Here is a 7,265-nt window from a genome sequence, read left to right on the forward strand (position 1 = left end):
CCTCTTAATTAATATTAATGAGCTTAATTAATTAATTGGACTAGTCCAACTAGTTTAATTAATTAATCAAAATCCATTAAAAACTTTAATTATTTAGTATTTTGAACTTGTACTCCTACAAGCCCATTAAACATACTTTTCACTATATTTAATTTAATATTTAATAAACTCAACTTTTGAGTTTAATAATTTAAATTCCCAAATTTTATAAATTCAACTTCTTGAATTTACTAGCTCATAAATTCAACTGCATGAATTTATTTTCTCAAAATTTAATTATCATAAATTCAACTCCATGAATTTACTATATCATAATTTTATATAAATTCAACTACTTAAATTTATTCTCTCCACGGGAACAAAATGATCTAGTGCTTGTGTGATCCTCAATGGTTCAGGGATAAAGCTAGCCGTGAGTTCACAACTCCTTGTGATTCAGGACATAACCCTTTATTCGGACTTACCCTAATTTGTCCAATTTTATGCATCAACAATTGATCATGAGAATGTCATATATCATATTTCTGATTAAACCTATCGAATCATGGTAAGAGCGTCTAGTAGTATCGCCCCATGATTCCCTAGGTATCACTGATAGTTCCTACAAGAAACAGTCGATTATGATTAACGTACAGTACGGTCCTTTCATCTCATATATCCCGATAGAATCTGCAACCATCGGTTCATCGAGGGTTGCATAAGAATTCGATAACTATGTGACACATATTTGAGAATAAATAGTGGCATCGCATGTACAATTGGAGAACTCCTTCTCTAACGTACATCTCATACTCTGGCCAGAGATTTCATGCATTATTATTTCATCAAATCACATAGGATATCCACACTCATAGGTGAGCGATGAATTCCTGACTACAATGCATTGGCTCCTATATGTGTCGCAACTATACCCAATCTCGCCACCTGATGACCCTTATGAAGTCGGTAAAAGAGTCAAAGCACAGCCCTAGCATATAGAGCCTCAGTGTTATCCCGGGTTGTAAGGACTAATGGTTTACAATAATAACCACGGACTTATCCTCTCGATGAATGATAACCACTTGGAAAATCCGAGGGAATGTAGTTCGGTATAATCATTATATGACTACACATCTGCATGTTTGGACATCTCTATGTCATTACCAAGAAATGTGGTACACAACATCACAGATGCTAGTCTTGAGCTCAAGTGACTCTTATCTATGTTTTAGGCGGCTAAATCGACTTGTAACGAATTTAGATCATACAGTGTTTACAAATGAATTTCAACATCGAATTACGATTCATTTGTATTAAAGTATAATCAAGATCTTTATCTATGTTGATCACATGGGTATACAGATAAAGAAAAAAACAAACTATAAAATAATGAATTATATTAAAATAAAGATTGTTTATTACAACTGAGTCAATAAATTTCCTAGCCAACAATTGGCTTACAGGACATCTACTCTAACAGAGGGAACATCGAGAAGTCTTCAATCTTTCGCTTCTTTGTTTCAAGTTTAAGAATACGATCGCGCGTCGTCATGCTATACGACGATGAATCACCAGACCTTTTTTCAATACTTTTCACGTCTGCAATTTAACAAGCCAACAAAAAACATGCCTCTGATACCAGCTGTCATACGGACTATTCAAAGCAACAACTTTTTCAAAGTTTTTCGCCCTTGTGCGGCTTGAATTGACTCACCAATTCAATAAGCCAACTCACGTTCACTCGTATTTAAGTTTTCCGTGGATTTAGATCTCATCGAGCCAAGAAAACCAACACAATGTGAATAAATGTAAAGTGCACAATAATTTACGGACAATGCCCAACCTTGGATTAATCAACAGTCATAATACAATAAAGAAGTCAATGTTTGCACACAACATAGACTCACACTCATGAATGCCTTGTGCAACTCAAGGACATACCAGATAAACGAAAATACAATGCAGAAACTAAGGCATTACTCAAGTAAGTGCCATTCATAATTGTCATGTCTGGATAATAACAAGTGTAACTGCCGCACGCATGCACATTGTCTGATTACAACTTGTCTTGGGACATTGACAAGTGTCTTTCAAGCACCTTGTAATTGTCCAATCCTATCTGAACACGCACCCAAACATGTTTGCAATCTATACCCACAAATCAAATTGCCTTAACTTACCCAAACAAGTTCAATGATACCTACACTTTTTTCTCACTTGTTCATATACTTGGACAACCAAAATATGTCTAAGTCATGTAGAACATAACTAAGTGTTAAGCATCAACACTTCACTTCATGGCACTCCGCATTCGCATCATGAACTCCATCCAAACTCTAATGGTCTAACACTAATCGATGTTATATCGGCAAATCAATCAATTTAATTTCAAAAATATAATTTTTGAACACTTTAATATATTTATTTTAATCTGTTTACTTATATTAAACTATATATGAATAAAATTAAATAACATAGTTTGGTCAAATTTATTATGTAATGAGTAAATTAATTCCCCTTTCGTATATGCATATAGGAGTCTGGAAGACTAGGACATTTTATACTTTCGTATATGCACATAGGAGTCTGGAAGACTTGGACATTTTATACTGTCGATATTTTAATTCAGTGAAGCCAACAAGTTAAAGAATTCTTTAAAAAAGAAAAATCAAACTCTAAATTAAATAGCACATCAATATTACCAGTAATAATTGTGATGATCCACGAGTTAATCTATCTTGTCATTTAATATGTACTTACACGAGTAAAGCAATAAGAAGAAGAAGAAAAAAAGGTTGACGTGAAGAGATGAATAACAAGTTGCGCGCGGACTGAAATTTCTTAAGAATTGAGGGGATGGAAGTAATTAACCAGTGGGGGGAGTGCAGCTGACCTGTGAATCCTACCATTATTAGTAATTAGTAAAATTTTAAATTTATAATAACAAATCTATCGATTACAACCTTAAATTCGTCATTTCATTGAGACAATAATTGATAAACAAGAATGAATGAGTTGTGAGTGGAATGAGCATGGTAATGAAAATGGGAGAAAGAGAGTAATTTGTTGTAAGCAAAAAAAAAAAAAAAGTCGAGAAAATGGTGAAATGTTACAAATGCAGAAGTAGGTAAATGATGGTATTTATTAAGTTCGCATTAACCAACAAGTTTCTTTATTGACCTTTTATGAAACCCAGAACCGACACGTAATTTTTTTTCTTGAAGTCAAATCTTTCTCCATACATTTCATTTACATTTTCAAAGGCGGGGTGTTGCCTTTTGTTTTATTTAGGCCTTCTAGATGTGCAAAATTTTGAGCGGAAACAATTACGTCTTTTAATAGCAGTAAAGACTAGTTATTAGTGGCTATATTTCTAAGAAGTAGGAATTATTGTGAATCGTGTTTTCTCGAGTCTAAACGCAGTGGAAGTTTTAAACAATTTTAAATTTTGACATTCAAGATATTGTTTGAGCACTCGTATGATTTTAATAAAATAAACATACATAAGATGTTTAAAACTTTTACTTTAGTGAATTTTCACTTGGCTCCAACTACGTCGGTATAAGAGAACGTAGCTCTTGTTATAAATCTCATGTACGTTCTTCAAATCTCCTTTCTTCAATTTTCGAAACAGGTTCACGACTGGATTATTTATTCCTCTTTCAACTTGCACTAGAAAGTATAGAAAGATTTTTTGTTGAGATTAATCAAATGAGAGAAGGCTCAAAATCCTTTGAAAAATCAAAGGCGGTGGCCGAAAATTTTGAGATGAGAGGAGGAAGGATTTTCAAAATTCCTTGCCTTGGGGGCTAGGGTTTCGAAAATTGCCAGGATAAAATTTTGTTGACCCTAAACTTAATACACATATATATATAAGCTTAGGGCCCATTAATTAAATTGAACATTTAATGGATTTAATCAATTAATTATTTTAATTCAACTAGTTTAATTAATTAATTAATCTTTTAAAGTCCAATTAAGAACTTTAATAATTTGTATGTTGGTCTTGTACTCCTACAAGCCAATTATACATACATCCATTACATTTAATTTAAATATTTTATAAATTCAACATTTGAATTTAATATTTAAATTATAAATTCAACTCCTTGAATTTATAACCTACAAATTTAATAGTCATAAATTCAATTCCTTGAATTTATTTCTCAACGTTTTATATAAATTCAACTCATTGAATTCATTATCTCAATGTTTTAAATAAATTCAACTCCTTGAATTTATTGTCTCAACGGGAACAAAATAATCCAGTACTTGTGTGACACCCAATGGTTCAGGGATACAGCTAGCCGTGGGTTCACAACTCTTTGTGATTCAGGACATAATCATTTATTCGGGCTTACCTTAATTTGCCTCATTCTATGTATCAACAATTGATCATGAAAATGTCAGAAATCATATTTCTGATTAAACCCATCGAATCATAGTAAGAGTGTCTAGTAGCATCGCCCCATGATTCCCTAGGTATCACTGATAGTGCCTTCACGAACCAGTCGGTTATGATTAACGTACAGTACGGCCCCTTCATCTCATATATCCCGATCGAATCTGCAACCATTGGTTCATCGAAGGTTGCATAAGAATTCGATAACTGTAAGACACATATTTGAGAATAAATAATGGCATCACATGTACAATTGGAGAACTCCTTCCCTAATGTACATCTCATACTCTGGCCAGAGATTCCATTCATTATTGTTTCATCATATCACACTGGATATCCACACCCGTAGGTGAGAGGTGAATTATCGACTACAATGCACTGGCTCATATATGTGTCGTAATTGTACCCAATCTCGTCACTTGATGACCCTCATGGAGTCAGTAAACGAGTCAAAGCACAGTCCTAACATATAGAGCCTCAGTGTTGTCCCGGGTCGTAAGGACTAATGGTGTACAATCATAACCACAGACTTATCCTCTTGATGAATGATAATCACTTGAAAAGTCCTAGGTAGGACGGCTCGATATAATCATCATATGACTACCCATCTGCATGTTTGGACATTTCTATGTCCTTACCAAGAAATGCGGTACACAACATCACAGATGCTAGTCTCGAGTTCAAGCGACTTTTATCATGTTTTAGGCGGCTGAATCGACTAAGAACGAATTTAGATTATACAGTGTTTACAAATTAGTTTCAACATCGAATTACGATTCATTTGTATTAAAGTAAAATCATGGTCTTTATCTATGTTGATCACATAGGTATTAAGATAAAGAAATAACAAACCATGAAATAATGAATTATATTAAAATAAATATTGTTTATTACAACTAAGTTAATAAATTCCTTAGCCAACAGTTGGCTTACAGGACATATGTGACGTACTGTACTTTAAAACTACGTAAAATTTGCGGAAAATAAAAATATTTCTTAAATAAGTAATAATCTTTCAAAATGCAATAAAAATAAAATGATTGACTAAATATTTGAAATAAAAACGAGTACAAACTATATCTGTGACATCAATGTCAAAATCAACACGAGCTTGCAAAAAGTATTTGTTTAAACAACATGAAGTAATTTCATCAAAATCAGAGTAAATAAGTTGAACGTGCATAAAATTCTTGAAAACTTGAGCGGTCCTCGGGTTAGGCCTCCGCACAGCCCGAGCCACTCACTGGTCCCCACATCTCGTATCCTCAAACTCGTCCTCACCTGCATCGATCAAGTCTAGTGAGTCTAAAGACTCAACATATATAAGCAGAGAATAGCAAGTAATACATAATAAAGCCACATGCATTTTAAAATAGCCCATACATATTTAAACTCTGAACATACTTACATAAACATAGAGATGACATCATTTCATAAACATTTTCATAAACATGCTACATCATACATATTAAACATGCATAATCATCATCATTTTACGTAGAGATATGTTTCAAAGCAAGTGACCCAAAACATAATGCGCATGATCAGACTAAACCACAGTACTGTGCTGGCAAGGATCATCACAGCCTTTCGAACGAACGTCCACTCCCGCATACATAAGATCCCCGGTCATGCTTTACCGGGTGGATTGGTCCCTGGTCATGCTTTACCGCTTCCCAATCCTGATCAAAACCTGGTCATATTTTACTAGGATAGAGAGTCCCCGGACACGTTCTTCGGCTTCCAAACCCGTAACATAATTGGTCACAAGACAATTCGCTTACCTCAAAACATAAAACATTTTCTTTTGCACGTCGAATATACTTATATAGCGTTGAGGTCTTCGTTGGATCTCGCTCGGACTACTGCTGCACATACTAAAACATTTTTTTCCAGAATACCTGGCGCTCGGGTGGTAACATCTTACCGCTCGAGTGCGCCCGTCCAGAAGGCCTCGCGCTCGGGCGGTAACATCTTACCGCTCGAGCGCCGCCTAGCTAAGCGGTTCCCAACGAAGCATGCAACTCAAAATACCTAAAAAAACACATTTATTTTATAACATCACATTTTGAGCTGTCACACGAGACTGATCATAACTCACTCCTCTCTTGTCGGAAAATTACGAATTTATTGTCAAATAAAGATATCAAAAAGTACTATATTTTATATGATGGAAGTTTTTCCTGAAAACCAATCGAAAATTCGCAGGATTCGAAATGACAGTGGGTGATGGGTTTTGTGACACCGAAATTTCACAGTTTGAGCGATTTTACGATAAAAATCATATCTCCATCGTTTCTTATCAAAAAATTACGAATTTGCTATCAAAACAAAGATATCAAAAAGTACTACGTTTTATATCTTGAAAGTTTTTCCAGAAACCCGACCAAAAATTCGCAAGATTCGAAAAGACAGCAGATTCGGTTTTTGATATCTAAAAGTTGTTCCAAAATCGTTCCAAACATCATTGCTCAAATTTTGTATAACGTAAACGGATTTTTACACACAATATGCATCAAAATATTTACTATGACAAGATCGATGCAGAAAAATGAAAAAATATACATGTCTTTGAGTTAAAACGCACGAAGATAACGAATATGAACGCGGTGGATTACGGGAGATGCCGGGAGATGCTTGCTGCACGATTTCTTGCTAGAAAATAAACGTGAATCTTCAGGAATTTGAAGGAATGGTGGCTGCTGAAAGAAAGGAATAGAACCCCAGTTTTCCTCTCAAATTTGCAACGCGTGTGTGTGTTGTGTGTGTGCCGATGTGTGTGTGTGTTTGTGATTAGGAAGGTTAATTAGGGGCCAAAAGGTGCTTAGTTAAATAATTAGTGATAAAATAATACTAATCTAATTATTTAATCTCACTCAAAGAT

This window comes from Primulina huaijiensis, chromosome 15 (genome assembly GCF_012295235.1).
Source record: "Primulina huaijiensis isolate GDHJ02 chromosome 15, ASM1229523v2, whole genome shotgun sequence".
Taxonomy (NCBI): domain Eukaryota; kingdom Viridiplantae; phylum Streptophyta; class Magnoliopsida; order Lamiales; family Gesneriaceae; genus Primulina; species Primulina huaijiensis.